At 43.6% G+C, this 17,079-nt stretch overlaps 1 long non-coding RNA gene across 5 annotated transcripts; it reads right to left on the reverse strand.

Moving 5' to 3' along the window:
- Positions 1–868: 868 nt before the first annotated feature.
- Positions 869–16,992, reverse strand: LOC136389049 (uncharacterized). 5 transcript variants are annotated; one of them, XR_010748247.1, is made up of 7 exons: positions 16,813–16,992; positions 12,895–12,968; positions 12,287–12,348; positions 11,744–11,850; positions 9,076–10,733; positions 3,373–3,428; positions 869–1,408 (listed from the first exon to the last, which is right to left on the reverse strand). It is a non-coding gene; the product is annotated as an uncharacterized lncRNA (long non-coding RNA). The 5 variants fall into 5 exon arrangements; XR_010748246.1 differs by having other exon boundaries at positions 9,076–10,674; positions 11,744–11,884; XR_010748244.1 differs by having other exon boundaries at positions 9,076–10,674; positions 11,744–11,887.
- Positions 16,993–17,079: the final 87 nt, after the last annotated feature.

Raw genomic sequence — 17,079 nt, forward strand, 5'->3', positions numbered from 1 at the left:
GCGTGTCAGGGGGAAGGTGAACATTTGTTTGCATTGGCAATCATCTGTTTTACATAAAAACTGCGTCTTAACGTAATTTCTTTTAAGAATGCCTCCTAGAAAATACAGCACTGAAGAGGAGAGAAAAGGAGCTAAAGCTGCACAAAAACGGCTTTCTCGACAAAAAGAAACCACTGAGCAGAGAAAAACAAGGCTTGCTTCAGCCGCAGAGCAAATGCGTCTTTCTCGGCAAAATGAGACTGATGAGCATAGAGAAACAAGGCTTGCCTCAGATGCAAGACAAAAAAGCCTGTCTCAACAAAATGAGTCCCTTGAACAAAGGCAGGAGAGAAATGCAAAAAAATGACAGAGTAATGCTGACCGAAACGCAAAAAGGATTAAAACAGTTTCAAACAGAGAAACTTTAATTTTTGAGCATTCCTCTGGTGACATGAATATTAAATGTGAACACTGTCAGTCCTTAAACTTCAAGTTAGAAACTAATTGATTTGACCGTGGCAAGAAAGGATTTTCTCAATGTTGCAAGAACGGAAACATTGTAGTTCCACTAATTGAGAATTATCCACGTAGACAATTTCCTGTAAAACTTGCCTTTGCTATGACCATCAATAAGTCTCAGGGCCAAACGCTTAAGCGTGTTGGCATTTTTTTTACCTTAGCCTGCATTTGGACACGGTCAACTTTATGTTGCCTGTTCAAGAGTTCGTGAAAGAATGGACATAAAATTAAAAATAATTGATGGTCCTCTGCAAGGCGAGCTTAAAAATGATGGAAAGATCTACACAAGAAATGTGGTGTACAAAGAGATCTTTGACATGTGAATTAACATTTTATTATTTAAATCACCTTTATTTATTGAGCTAGCGGTGGCTCTTAAGAAATGTACCGCCAGTGGTTTCCTTCATTGCACTCTACTTTAAGCAATTAAGCAAGTAGAAGGGGGAAACCCCATGGGGCAGTAAGCAAAGGGGCGTCCTTGCCACCTGCCCTGGGTAATTCAGTTTGAATTAGCAGACACCTTTGCACAAATCATTTTAATTACAATTTATAATATCTAGAACAGCGGTCATTTCGTATGACCGCCGGGCTTTCTAGTTTTTTATATGCCAACAATGAAACTTCAGAAAATGAACTAAAAAACCCTCCAAACAATTCCTTTCACAATTGCAACAAAATAAATTAAAGTACCTAGAAATAAACTTAACAAAGGATGTGAAGGATCCATATACTAAAACCTACAAAATATTATTGAAAGAAATTGGAAAAGACAACATTGCCCTGGCCAGGTAGGTTGGTTGGTTAGAGCATCATCCTGAAGTACAGAGGTTGCTGGTTCGATCCCTGGTCAGGGCACATACAGGAACAGATGGATGTTTCTATCTCTCTTTCATTCTCTCCCTTCCTCTCTCTAAAATCAATAAAATAAATATAAAAATAAATAAATTGGAAAAGACACAATGAAATGGAAAAATATTCCATGTTTATAGATTTGAAGAATCAACATAATTAAAATGGCCATATTACCCAAAGCAATATATAGATTTAATACAATCCCCATCAAAATCCCAATGTCATTCTTTAAAGAAATAGAACAAAAAAATCACCAGGTTTGTATGGAATCATAATAAACCCCAAATAGCCAAAGCAATCCTGAGAATAAAGAATGGAGCTGGAGGCATCACACTACTTGACTTCAAATTATACTATAGAGCCACAATAATCAAAGCAGCATGGTATTAAAAACAGACATACAGATCAATGGAACAGAATTGAGAGCGCAAAAATAAAACCACATATACAGTCGTCCCTCACCATATTGCAGTTCACTTTTCACGGTCTTACTGTATTGTGGATTTTTAAATTGTATATATCTAATTTTGTATTGTGGATTTTTTTACTATATCGTGGGATTTTACGTAGGTTTAAGAGTGTAGAAAGTGTTTAAAAGCATAGGAAGTGTTTATAAGAGTGTGGAAAAGGTTAATAACACTGTGGGAAAGGTTTATAAGAATGTGGGGGAGGGTTTATAAAGTCTTAAAATATATATAAATAATAAAATAAATATAAGGTCACTACTTCACGGATTTTCACCTATTGCAGGTGGGGGTGGTTTCGGAACCTAACCCCCGCAATAGACAAGGGACCACTGTATATGGACAAATCTTCTTCAACAAAGGAGCCACAAACACAAAATGGAGAAAAGAAAGTCTCTTCAATAAATGATGCTGGGAAAGTTGGAAAACCAATGCAAGAGAATGAAACTTGACTACAGTTTGATACCTTGCACAAAAATTAATTCAAAATGGATCAAAGACCTAAATATAAGATCTGATACTATGAATGACATAGAAGAAAACATAGGTACTAAGCTCATGGCCCATGGCCATAAGAACAATTTATGAATTTGACCCCAAAGGTAAGCGAATAAAAGGCAAAAATAAATGAATGGGACTATATCAAACTAAAAACTTCTGCACTGCAAAAGAAATTGACAACAAAAGAAATAGGCAGCCAACTAAATAGGAGATGATATTTACAAACAACAGCTCCAATAAGGGGTTAATATCCAAAATACATATATAAAAAACTCATAAAGCTCAGCAACAAACAAGCAAACAATCCAATTAAAAAATGGGAGAGGACCTGAACAAACACTTCTCCCAAGAAGATATTCAGATGGCCAACAGGTACCATATTTCCCTATGTATAAGATGCACCCTTTTTCGAAAAATTTGGGGTCTTAAAACTGGGTGCATCTTATATTGTGGTTGTAGATTTTTTTACTTGCATTTTTCACTTTTTCACGCTTGTTTTTGCGCTCATTGCTGAAGACAGTGATTTGTCATCAGACACAGATGAGGACAAGCTAATGGGAGTTTTGACAGTGATGAGGAGTTATATGAATTTTATGATAAATAAAACTTGAGTTCAATAATTTTTTGTAATATACATTTTTTCAAATTTTGGGCCCCCAAATTATGGTACCTCTTATACATGGGAGCATCTTATACATGGGGAAATATGGTATATGTAAAGATGCTCATCTTCACAAGCTATTCGAGAAATGCAAATCAAAACTACAATGAGATAGCACCTCACATCTGTTAGATTATCCATGATCAACATGACAGATAATACAAGTGTTGGAGAGGCTGTGGAGAAAAAGGAACCCTCATTCACTGCTGGTGGGAATGCAAATTAGTACAATCATTATGGAAAAAAGTATGGTGGTTCCTCAAGAAATTAAGAATAGCCTGACCAGGTGGTGGTGCAGTGGATAGAGCATCAGACTGGGAAGTGGAAGACCCAGGTTCGAGACCCTGAGGTCGCTAGCTTGAGCGCAGGCTCATCTGGCTTGAGCAAAAAGCTCACCAGCTTGGACCCAAGGTCACTGGCTCGAGCAAGGAGTTACTTGGTCGACTGAAGGCCTGCGGTCAAGGCACATATGAGAAAGCAATCAATGAACTACTAAGGTGTCGCAATGCACAACGAAAAACTGATGACTGATGCTTCTCATCTCTCTCCGTTCCTGTCTGTCCCTATCTATCCCTCTCTCTGACTCTGTCTCAAAAAAAAAAATAAAAAAAATTAACAATAGAATTATCAATATAAAAAAAAGAAAGAAAGTAAAAAAAGAATAGAATTATCATATGACCCAGAGGATTGGATAAAGATGTGGTACATATATACAATGGAATACAGGTATTGACCAACTTACGACCTATGCAACTTATGACCATTCGACTTTACAACCCAATCGATAGCCATGACTGCTCCGCGTCTGGCAGTGCAAGTGTTGCCCAGCTGGGCGTACGACAGTGCTGGCCAACAAAATTTTTTGTACATGTTTATAATTTTGATATGTTTTGCAATTGGGAAAATATTTCCTATGGTATTTTTTACACCTGTGTTTTGTATTTTTGTATGCACCTGTATTTTGTAATTTTGTATGTTTTGCAAATATTAAACTGGTAATGCAGTGTTTTACTTAAACCTGACAAATATAAAAATAAGAAACAAAATGGTGTAGAGATGATACAAGTGGCATAAAATGAACAAAGAAAATTATGATATATAACAATAATGAAAGAAAATTATGATAAAATATGACAACAATTTTTATAACATCATTTCACAGTACTGTACATATAGCCTACTCAACTTACGACCAAATTGTGTTATGACCTGTCTGTCGGAACCAATCATGGTCGTAAGTCGAGCACTAACTGTACTACTCAGCTACAAGAAATGATGACATATTGCCATCTATAACAACAGGGATGGACCATGAGAACATTATACTGAATGAAATAAGTAAATCAGAAAAAGCTAAGAACTGTATGATTTCACACATAGGTGGGATATAAAACTGAGACTTACGGACATAGATAAAAGTGGAGTGGTTACCAGGGGGAAGGGGATATGGTGGAGGGAAACAGGGGAGGGGTGGTGGGAAGGGTGTAAAGAAGGACAAATATAAGGTGATGGAAAATGATTTGACTTTGGGTGATGGGTATACAACATAATCAACAGTTCAAATGCTATGGAAAGGTTCACCTGAAATCTATGTACTCTTATCGTTCAATGTCACTCTGTTAAAGTTCATTTTCTAAATAAAATTAAAACAAACAAACAAAAAACAAGTGCCATTTTAACTGAACTCAATGAAAGATTAGGTATCGGTTCTGCTGAACTGGTGCAAACTGGCTGAATCTCACCACTGGATAATGATGCTATCGTAGCTGGGTAGAAGCATGTCCTTATTCTTAGGAGATATGAACTGCAGGATTTAGAACTCAAATGTCATGATATCTGCAGCTTACTTTTAAATAGTTCACTATGAACAAAAACATGTATACAAATACAGAGACAAAACAAATCTGGCAGATACTAATAACTGTTGAAAGCAGCGAGTACATAGATTTTCATTGTACTTTCAACTTTCCTGACTTATCAACATTTCCCAACAACTTTCTGTAATAATAATTGGGGAGAAAAAGTTAATGTTGAGGTGTTAATGGCTTACCCTGAAGTTTACAAATTCTTCCATAGAAGAGGACCCTAATGAAGACAAGGCTAGAGTTCCTTTCTCCTAATTCTTCTAAGTGTGTGCTTTTGAACAGACTCCCAGGAACACAGAGCATTATCTGGTTGTAGCTCTGCTGATCTGGCTTCCTTGGCCGCTCACTGGGGTAAGGGGTGGGGGCTCTCAAAACACATTGTGTCTGGAACACAAGGGTTGAGGCCACTTCTCTGCTGCCTTTGGTAGGAGGGAGGTAAGTGGTTAATTAGTTGCCCACCGTGCATGTTGAAGCATGTTAATTAGTTGCCCACCATGTGTGTTTTCTGAGCCTGCTCAGGTCACATCCTGGCTGAATTCTGCCAGCCAAGGTGGCCCTGTTTGCTAGAGTAAAAACCAGGTTTACAGGGGCACCTTACAAAAGGTTACATTTTTGCATACATGTCTCCCAGACACACTGACCCTGGGAGACACTGCCCGGGGCCTGGGGCAGGTGAGGCATTGGAGATGAGGCAGGAAGGGGAGGGAATCCTTAGTGTGGCCTCCGGAAGGGCCATGGTTAGCAAGCCAGGGCAGGCCAGCCAGTGAGGGGAGGTGGTGTAGAGTCCCAGTGGGGGAGAAGAAAGAGACACAGTAAGTCCTCACTTTGATTGGGGCGGGAGCTGAGTTCAAGACCATGTGAAATGTTACAGAAATGTCCCTGAAGTGAAGGGATGAGAAAAAGTTCACTAGACATGGCTGCTCGTGGACTTGGGGCTCAGGACCACAGTGATGTCCTAGGGCAGGTGGGAGGGCTTAGGAACTGCACAGGAGGGGAGGGAATGGAGGCATAGGTGCAAACTATTTTTCTGGAAGTTTGGTGCCACACTGCGATGGCTGTGGAAGCAGGGAAAGGAGAAGAGGCTTGCAGTGTCTGGAGACCTGAGCGTGCAGGCGACGGTCTGGGGAGGCCAGGACCTGGGACACAGGCTCACTTTGCAAGGAAAGAGGAGGGGTATGCTCATACTCCCATGGTTTGGCAAGAAGAGACTTGTCTGATATGGAGGGAGCGAAAGGGCAGTGCTAACAGACAGGGTGTTCTGAAGTCCTGGGTGAGATACTAGCGCCACTCAGCTAGTTTTCCCAGGGCACATTCACCTTTCACATCTTTAGAAATAAGAGTGACTATATTTACAATCGTATTGCATATTTAAAAGTTGCTAAGAGAGTAAAGCTTTTAAAAAAATTTTTTTTTATTGACTTGAGAGAGAGAAAGCAGGGAGAGAGAAAGAGAGAGAGATAGAGAGAGAGAAGCATTAACCCGTTTCACTTAGTTGTTCCATTTAGTTGTACACTCATTGGTTTCTTGTCATATGAACTCTGACTGAAGATTGAACCCGCAACCTTGGGGCGCCGGGACTATGCTTTATCCACTGAGCCACCTGGTCAGGGCCAAGAGAGTACAGTAATACCTCGGTTTTCATTGACTTCAGTTATGGAAGGTTTTGGTTTTCATCGATTGTTTCCTCGAAAAATTTGCCTCAGATTTTGCTGTAGTGCCCACGTGACCTCGCTGCTAATTTTGTGAAGACAAAGGGTGACCCACGTGTTCCTCTACTCCAGAGGTCCCCAAACTATGGCCCCCTGAGGCCATTTATCCGCCCCCACCGCACTTCCGGAAGGGGCACCTCTTTCATTGGTGGTCAGTAAGAGGAGCACAGGATGGGGATGCATCCGCATCCTGTGCTCCTGGAGTACTGTATGTGGCAGTGTCACTCACGTACAGTACTACTTCCAGTGACGCAGGATGCATGTGTCACGGCTCTGGAAGCACATCATATCACTTGTTACGGCTAGTAGTGACAAATATGGAACCGGACATTGACCATCTCATTAGCCAAAAGCAGGCCCATAGTTCCCATTGAAATACTGGTCAGTTTGTTGATTTAAATTTACTTGTTCTTTATTTTAAATATTGTATTTGTTCCCTCTCGTTTTGTTTTTTTACTTTAAAATAAGATATGTGCAATGTGCATAGGGATTTGTTTATAGTTTTTTTATATTCCAGCCCTCCAACGGTCTGAGGGACAGTGAACTGGCCCCCTGTGTAAAAAGTTTGGGGACCCCTGTCCTACTCAGTGTGGCGTTGTTTCTCATTGTCTGAGCATCATCCCACGCATCTAGCCAAACAATTCCATTGCTTTCCAGTGTTTTTGTGGTTTTTTTATTGATTGCGAGTGCTAATACTACAATTACATGTAAGTAATTATTGTGTACAGTAATTGGATTTACATTGATTCACATGGAAATAATTGCCTCTGTTCTCTCTGTTTCGGGTTTTGCCAATTGTTTTTGGACTGATTATTGACAAAAACCGAGGCATCACTATAAATCTTAAAAGTTCTCATCATAAGAAAAAAAATTTTGTAATCATATCTAATAACAGATGTTAACTAGACTTACTGTGTTATTTCATGATATAGACAAATATCAAAGCATTATGTTGTACACCTGAAACTAATATAATGTTTTGTCAATTATACCTAAAAAAATAAATAAAGAACCTTATTTTATGTAGATGTTGATCTAGGCCTACTTCTAATCATGGTTAATTCAGGAAGAGAGTCAGAAGGGAGGGGAATAAAGAAATCACATAAAAGCCCATCAAGAGATGGATAATTAGGTCACACAGAGAGAACCCTTCATGGGAAAGCAGGTTTGAAGTGTCCCCCTGGGTGAATCATTGACTTTCATAGGGCTACACCCTCCTTGACAGTCTTTTCAGTTCGTTGCTGCCTGTTTTTGGCATCTCTATGGAAAAGTCACATAGTCTGTAGCCATTACACCCAATTCAATTATTTCAATCCTATACGTCTGTTTTAAAAATGTTTCTAACTTGATTGGAATCCATTCTCATTGGGAAGAGACTGACAAAGAAGTTAGATCAAATTCTGTTTTGTAAACACTGATTGACCTACTATGTGCAAAGCATTGTCTTAGTTCCCATACAGATGCCAAAGTGAGTGAGAGGCTCTGTTCCTGAGGCAAAGGGTTCAGGGTGCGGCCTGCAAAGCGGGCTGCGCAGTGAGCCTGCGCTCAGGGGTGGGGCCGGCTGTGTGGGTCTGGGGGCTCAGGGGTAGTGAGTAGCTGGAGGGAGGGGCTGGATATCAGAATGGGCTATTTCTGCCTGAAGATGGTGTCATCTTAAGAATAAAGAGGCCAAAGAGGTTTCTTGTCATTCCTGAAGCCATTTACCATTAGCATGTCCCTGTGGTGGCTGCCGCTGGTCACATGTAATGAATGGTTTTGTTATCAGTTTTGGGGGCTGTAACAGGGCTTCCTTCCCAAAATACATCAGTAAGGGAAAAATATTGTCTTCTGAGAGTTAATCCTAAATAAAATCAATTCAACACATAATGGACAGAACAGAGCTCAGCAAATTTACCAAAGGAGAAAGGATGGTTTCTAGGTATGCCAGAGAACAGACACAAAACCTTAAAAGTCTGTGCCTTCTACATGTTGTTCCCTCTGCTGGAATGCCTTTCCCCACATCCTCTAGAGCAGCGGTTCTCAACCTGTGGGTCGCGACCCTGGCGGGGGTCGAACGACCAAAACACAGGGGTCGCCTAAAGCCATTGGAAATGAGAGAACAAAATGCTGCCACCTTTGGAGACTCGGTTAAAATGCTACCATACCACCCCATGTACTTTTCTTTCCTGATCCTCTCAGTCAAAAATCAACACTCCTTTCTCTACATTCTATAAGTGTGCGTTTAACTTTGTTGTCATTCCTATTTTCTTCTGTCCTGGAGTAGAGTTTGTCCTGCCTACTTCAATATAAACTCCTTGATGACAAGAACCAGGTCTTATTCCATACTCTATGCATATCATGTGTCAAGAAATGTTATATAACAGACTGAGTAAATGAATGAATGTGAGATAACCTCCTGACTATGCACTGAAAGGTCTGGAAGCCGATCCCAGTACAGCACATTACCAGAAAGAATGCACTCTGACTAGTAGCTGATTACATAAAATCACACATAGATTTCCATCAATAAATAGTTACTCACTTACCCCAGGAGAAGTCTGTCCTAGGTTGGAGGTTCCCAGAAACAGCCTTGGATGGGGGATCCTTGTCCATGTGATATGTGGAGGAAGTGCTCTCAGGAAAACCAGCGAGGAAGGAAGAAGGGGATGGGTACAGCAAGCAAGGATGTGTTCCCAGCGTCAGCCTGATCCCACAGAGCCCTGGAGCATGAATGGTGCCACTAGCTGGTATTCTGTGAAGCAAGGAGACTGGCTTTTTGTACCCCTATGTCAGCTTGACTTTGGCTGGGGTTCCCTTGGGGGTGGGCGTAATTCTCTAGGAGAGAAAGCTCCCATCGGCCCAGGACAATGATCTGGGTTGGGACAGCTGTGGGCCATTAGCAGCGTAGTCAGTGTGTGGGTGCCAGGGCTTGGTTAAGGAACTCCAGGCTGGGGTTCTCAGCCCATTTGGAATTCATCTTTGATGGTCCACAGGTGCTCCCCTCCCCTAGTCTCCCTTTTTCTTCCCTTTCCTCCCTCTCAGCCAGCCCTACAGGGCTTCAGGTCCAACCAGCTGGTACGATGACTGGTGCCACTGAAAGGGACACAGGGCATTCACGCAAGCTGGCGGTCCCTTATGGCTCAGGTCAAGTTCTGTGGAAAGACATGCCCACAGAGAAACCAACATTCCAGCAACTAATAATATTCACCTGTCACACTATAACCTTAAAGTGACTTTCAGCTGAAAAGTCTCTTCCCACCAATGCGAGGAGGACAGAGAATGCAGGGAACAGAGGAGACCAGCAAACCCTACTGTCACCCATGTAAAGACACCACCTGAGACTTTCCTTTACTTGGTAGAAATGATGGTCATTCCTGCAACCTGTGACACTGGTTAGGGTTCAGCCTAAGCTGCTATAACAAACAGACTCCAAAGTGTTCACTGAACAAGACAGACGTGTATTTGTCTCTCACAGGCTGGAGGTAGGTGGCTGTGGGCTAGAAAGGTGGTTCTGCTCCACAAGGTAGTCCAGGGACCAGGGACCGGGAACAAGACTAGTCTGTATGGTCGCACTGCCATCCCCAGTGTGGAGCTGCATCGTCACTGTGACAGCTGCCCGAGCTCTTGCCGTTATACCTGCACTGCAGCCAGGAGGGGGAAAGGGTCAGAAAGGCCCATTTCTTTTATTTGCTTGCTTATTCATTCATATTGTGGCAAATATACGTAACAAAACACTTACCATTTTGGCTACTTTTAAGTGTACAGTGCAGTGACATTAAGTACATCCACACTGTTGTGCCACCATTGTCACCATCCATCTCTAGATCTTTGCTCATTTCTTTTGTGGGCATGATCCAAAGGTGGATTCTGTCACTTCCACTCACCTCCTGTTAGCCAGAAAGTATAGATATAGGGCTACAACTGTCCAGAAGGGAGATTGGGATTAAATGTATTCTCTACCCAGACAATGATATGCCCAGCTGAAACTTCCCTTGTTAAAGGGAAATGCACAGTCCTGATATACCCCCCACTCTCCCTTTCATCCTCCAAGAAACTCTGTTCCTGTGTCCATTCTTCTTGGTCTAGGGTCTGTATGTCTTCATGTGTCCGCCGACATCAGGGCTGGCTGCCTGGGGTTCCCATGCCTGAAGACACAGGAAACAGCTGCTGCTGGTGGGCCATGCATGGTCCCAAAAGGTTGAGTCTAAAACAATTCATGTGAATAAAAATAATTTTCTACAAGTTATTTGAAATACTTATATTGTATATATATGAAAGAATATTTTTATAAATCATTTGGTGATATTTTAAGATAGTGGCCACTCTAATCTGTTTCTCATATAAATGTGAAGTCATATTCTTAGTATGGTGTGGGGCTGCCTACTGCGCTTGGCTAGGTCCTCCTGGTCCCACTGCGGCAGCTGTGGTGCTGAGGTCACGGGTTTTATTATCTCTCAAGGCCAGCTCCTCCTGGTAGCTATTTTTGTATAAAAGTCACCTCCAAACTTAGTGGCTTGAAGCAACAACAATCATTTTATTAACTCTTATAAACTATGGGTCTGTGGTTTAGGAATTAAGGATGGGCTTGGCTGGCATATCCAGCTCCAGGTCCCTCACGCAGTTGTAATCACACGCCGGTGGAGCTGGAAGAGAGGAGGTGTGAGGGCGCTGGGCACTGACCGGGCATCTGTCTCTCTCTTTTCTTGTAGTCTCAGTATGTGTCCACGTGGTTTTCCCCTGAGGAAGAGTTCGGGCTTCCCCATAGAATGGCTGCCCCAGGCAGTCCTGGTGACTAAATGCTTCCAGAGAGAGTGCTCCAGAGAGCATGTTGCAAGCTGTGTTTGAAGACTTAGCTTTGGAGGTCATAGAGTGTTGCTTCCAACATACTCATGGAGACAGTCACAAAAGCCCACCAGTTTCAGGGGCAGGGGAGATAAACCCCATGTCTTAATGAAAGCAGCGTCAAAGTAATTGTGCAAGACAAGAATGAGGAACGAGGACTGCTGTGACAGCCATCCTGGGGGAAACAGTCTCCTACCCCAGCTTTGGCTGCAGAGCTTCCTGAACTGCAGAAGAGGGAGAGGGTGGGGCGAGTGGGGGTGTCGCTAAGAGATACTCTTGGGTTTCTCAAATTCAAATGTCTAGGTGTGCTAGACTTTGCTTCTTTCTTTTAATTTCTTTTTAATAAGCAGCATTGGCCTGGAGAGAACTCACTTTCATTCAGAAGAGAAGAGCCCTCTGTTGTGCTCTCTCCTCGGCCGTGAAAGCAGAGACAGTAGCCGCAACAAACGGAAGCATCTGGAAAGAGTCTCCACATGGGTCTGCAATTGGTCACGGTGGTTTGTAAGGAAGAAGCTACTGAAAGTCAGTTTTAAAAAGTAATTAGTGTCCTCTACTATTCTTAGTTTCTGCTCTTGAGTTTTGTTTACATGTGACCGGGACAGCAGCTCCCCAGCTCTCCTTGCCCTCTGTCCATATCATGGCCCTTCCATTTCAGCCACCAGTCTCAATCTTTTAGTTTTATACCTTCTATCTGAGAATCTAATTTCCCATGTTATGGTTTTCAAACTGGCTGCACAGGCCATTAGTTGGTCCCTTCCTGCTAGAGTGACTAACTTGTCCTAGGAGGCTCAGAACTTTTCCAGTGTGAGCACTGAAAGTCCCATGTCCTCAGAAGCCCCTCCGTCCCAGGCAAACCATGACGGCTGACCACCCTCCCCTCTCTGTGAAAGGGCTGCTCTTGTACCAGGTTCCTACCTCAAAAGGCGGTCACCAGGCGTCCAGTGGGGCCACTGTCTTTCAGTAGCGTGGAGTAGCTTCTTTGAGGATGGGGTATGAATTAGGACAGTGATGATCAATGTCTCTAGTTAAAACTATATTTAGCCCCTGCTGGTTGACTCAGTGGTAGAGCATCGACCTGGCATGTGGAAGTCCCAGGTTTGATCCCTGGTCAGGGCACATGGGAGAAGCACCCATCTGCTTCTTCACCCTTCCCCTTTTCCTTTCTCTCTCTCTCTCCCTCTCTTCCTCTCCCGCAGCCAAGGCTCCATTGGAGCAAAAGTTGGCCCGAGTGCTGAGGATGGCTCCATGGCCTCTGCCTCAGGTGCTAGAATGGCTCTGGACACAACAGGGCAGTGCCTCAGATGGGCAGAGCATCGCCCCCTGGTGGGCATGCCAGGTGGATCCCGGTGGGGCACATGTGGAAGTCTGTCTGACTGCCTCCCCGCTTCTAACTTCAGAAAAATACATAAAAAAACCTATATCTAAATGAATTATTCATTAGAAGGGAAGGAATCAAGGTATTATAAATACATGCACAGCAGTTGGGCATTGTAGAAAGAGTAGTAAAGTAGAAGTCAAAATACCTTGTTTCTGCCACCAAATGGCAATAAAACCTCAGAGACAAAGAGTCCAGCTTCCTGAGCCTCAGTTTTCCCATCTGTAAAATAAAAGGATTAGACTAGGGTTTGCTTTGCTTGCTTTTTCCTTTTGTCTTGGAATGTCATTCTAGAACAGGGGTAGTCAACCTTTTTATACCTACCGCCCACTTTTGTATCTCTGTTAGTAAAATTTCCTAACCGCCCACCAGTTCCACAGTAATGGTGATTTATAAAGTAGGGAACTAACTTTACTTTATGAAATTTATAAAGCAGAGTTACAGCAAGTTAAAGCATATAATAATAATTACTTACCAAGTACTTTATGCCTGATTTTCGCTAAGTTTGGCAGAATAAATATTTATAAAACAACTTACTATAGTTAAATCTATCTTTTTATTTATACTTTGGTTGCTCTGCTACCGCCCACCATGAAGCTGGAATGCCCACTAGTGGGCGGTAGGGACCAGGTTGACCAGCACTGTTCTAGAAGATAGAGTCACTCATACTTCTCAAGTCGAGGTCCACTAGTACCCTTAGAGCAAGTTTCTCCCCTCTGCTCCCCTCCTTTCCCCTCCTAACCTTCCCTCCTCGCTTCCTGCTTTTACTAAGCATTATTTAAAAAATGTCTCCATGATGCTGGACATTGGTCTCTAAGGTTCCTTCCATAGTGACATTTTAAGAACATTGTTTTAGGATTGCAGGATGCCGTCATCCAGAGTTCTAGCTACCTGGAATCAAATTATTGGTGGTCTTTCTAGAGTGGCAGAAGGGAGAAGAAAGTACCTTTAATTATCCCCCCAAATTGTATCACATCAGTCTTCATGAAGAGGACCAAATAGATTAATATGCCCAGTACATTAATGGGGAATAAATGAAGTGTTGGATGGCAAGAGCAGTTATGAATGCATCTTTGGGTCTCTAACTCCCTGAACTTGAACTCTGCCCAGAGCCTCCCAGAGCTGCAGTCCTGTGCGCTCTCCCTGGAGGAGCCCAGCTCCGGCATAAGGCCACAGACATTGTTCCAGGGGAGGCAGGAGACGCGTGCCCTGGCTCTCACTCTTATTTTACCAAGCACAGAAAAGCATGGCAGCAGTTTAAGGCCTCAGCCTGAGATGGACCTCAAGTAGTGCATTTCTGCGAGCTTTAACTCCTCTTCCCAGGCTGAGTAGGAGCCGGCCGGCATCCCGCCCAGACAGCTCCTGTGGTTATTAGTGGGTATTAGCAGAGCAGTGTCTCAGGCTGAAATACGCTCGGTCGCATTGAGGCTAAAGGAGCCATGTGGTGTCTGGGAACAGGCTGTGGGTGGCGAGCAGCTGTGGGGCCTGGCCCTCATGTCACTGCCTGCCTATGCCGGGGAGAATGGATTTCATTTCAGGCAGCCATGATTCACGCTGGGAGGCCTCTGCCTTCCCTCCTATGTCATCGCCACTGAGAACTAACCAGAAGGTTGAGAAGGGCGTGGCTCCCCTTGGGGACAGGCCCTGCTGCAGAGCCTCTCCTCTTGCCCATGTATCTGGCTCAACAAATCTTAATATCCATGCAGGCCTCTGAGCAAGCTCAGGTGAGATCCTCAAAGTCCAACTGGTGAGGTCGAATGAAATCAGAGTGGGCGTGGGGGGCTTTAGTTACCCCCAAGGGACATACTTTCTCACCTCAACTTCATACCTAGGCACATCTTGACACTGTTCCAGGCCTGAACCTTTTTTTTGTTTCTTTGAAAATGCAAAACAAACAGAAAGAAAACACACACACACACACACACACACACACCACACACACACACACACACACACACACCACACACACACAGCAAAGGCCTATGGTTTCTACCTTGTGTGTGTGTTTTATTTTGTTTGTTTTTTTGTATTTTTCTGAAGGGAGAAGCAAGGAGGCAGAGAGACAGACTTCCGCATGTGCCTGACCTGGATCCACCCAGCATGCCCACTAGGGGGCAATGCTGTACCCATCTGGAGTGTTGCTCTATTGCAACTGGAGCCATTTTAGTGCCTGAGGTGGAGGCCATGGAGCCATCCTCAGCACCTGGGGCCAACTTTGCTCCAGTGGAGTCTTGGCTGTGGGAGGGGAAGAGAGAGACAGAGAGAAAGGATAGAGGGAAGGGTGGAGAAGCAGATGGGTGCTTCTCTTGTGTGCCCTGGCTGGGAATCGAACCCAGGACTTCCACACACCAGCTGATGCTCTACCGTTGAGCCCACTGGCCAGGGCCTCCACTTTGTATTTTTTTAGTCTCCCAGAGGAGGAGACAAGTGCATTTACAGGATTAGGTATGCTTCGCCTACATATCTTCCTTTGCAGTGACCAAACTTAGGCTGACCCTAAGGATCAGTGAAGGGTCACCTTGGCCTTCGGGCCTAGTGGCACTGCTCCTTGGAACCCAGAGCAATGGCTTGAGGGGCCTCCTGACAAGGGCCTGGTTCTCGATCCTTACCAGGGACCAGTTCCACAAGTGCCCAAAGAGAAAGCTTTAAAACACAGAAAAGAGAAATGATAGTCACTGAGCTTACCAGGCCACGTGTTCTCTGCATCGTCCTGCTTGTTCTTCACACTCTCATGAAGTAGGTGCTATTATCAGTGTCATTTATAAATGAGGAAACTGAGGCTCAGAGAGTCAAAGCCGCTGACTGAGGCACATAGCTACCATATTAATTGGCAAAGCCAGGATTTGATGGCAGGAAAGATTCCAGAGCCTGAGCTCTCAACTATTATGCGTGTACAAGCTCATACACTCACACACACCCATATACACTTGAAGGTGTCCATGTGCTCTTTGGTTTATATGGTGCAATTATTTTTTATAATAGTCACAGAATCAGATGGTTGGGAGTAGAAGTAACCTTAGAGATGACCTACCTGATCCCTTCTTCACTTTCGATTTCTCAAAAACAAAAATCTGAGGACTTGCCTTAGATAAAGTTCTCAACTGAGCCTGTTTCAGAACCCCCCAGTTATAACATCGATCTCTCGACCGACAACAGAGCATCTATTTCAGTAGGTCTGATGGGGCCCCAGATTTGCATTCTGAGAAGATCCCAGGGGCTGCTGCTGCTGCTGCTGCTGGTCCTGGGACGTCACTCTGAGAACCACTGTGACAGTAAATTGGGCATATTAAGGCCCACAAGACCTCAAATGTTCTCGGAAAAGCCTGGACAAACACATTCCCAGTAGGGTCATTCTTATCTAAATAAGTTGTTCTTAAATAACTCTGTCTTTGGGTCCCAGCAACAGAACTAGAATGTGGTGGGCAGAATTTGAAAAACGCCCTCCTCCAAAAATGATTTCATACTCATCATTGCCCCAGAACCTGTGAACGTGATAAGCATATCATTCCCATGATTGTGTTGTTATAGGACACAGTTGATCTACAGAGGGGAATATTCTGGGTGGGTATAGTTTAATCATAGAGGTCCTTAAAAGCAGAGAACTTTCTATAGCTACAGTTGCAGGAGGAAAATAAACCAGAAGGAGAAGTCAAGGAAATAATGGTAAGTCAAGGAAATCTGAATTTTGAGAATGACTTGAAGTGTCACAGCCATTGGGAAGATAGAGGGGGCCACAAGAGAAGGTCAGCAGGTGATGGCTAGAAGCGAAAGGAATCCCTGCCGTGGAAAGGGGTCTTCAGTCCTATATCTGCATGGGACTGGATTTGTCAACAACTGGAACGAGCTGAGGAACGGTCTTCCCTAGAACCTCCAGCTAAGTCAAAAGTCTGATCTATAGAACTGTGAGCTACTAAATGAGGGTCATTTAACCTCATTATAGAATCACAACAGAAATCAAATACACAAGTACCTAAATTGGTGGGTTCAGAAGGGAGCTACTGCCCAATGCAGACCTACCCCACCCAGAAGATTCTCAGAGCGCAAGCTGTGCCCCTGGGAGGCTTACCTTGTTGTTTGCTGAAAATGTCAGTGGTTGTGACCTAAATTCCAACTTCATCAAAGTAACATTCAGTTTAGCTGGGGGAAAAAAATCTAAAGGTTGTCGTAGAGAACACGTTGAGAAGCACCAGCCCCAGCAACCCTCGGCAGACATAGGCTGGCTCAGAACTGCAGACAGATCACTTGTCAGCAAGCGTGTGCCCTTCATGGAAGAGCAGTTTAAAAACAGTTTTGCAAAACAGACTGTCCTCCTCAGCTGCTACTCTATCACATA

This window comes from Saccopteryx leptura, chromosome 1 (assembly GCF_036850995.1).
Source record: "Saccopteryx leptura isolate mSacLep1 chromosome 1, mSacLep1_pri_phased_curated, whole genome shotgun sequence".
Lineage (NCBI taxonomy): Eukaryota > Metazoa > Chordata > Mammalia > Chiroptera > Emballonuridae > Saccopteryx > Saccopteryx leptura.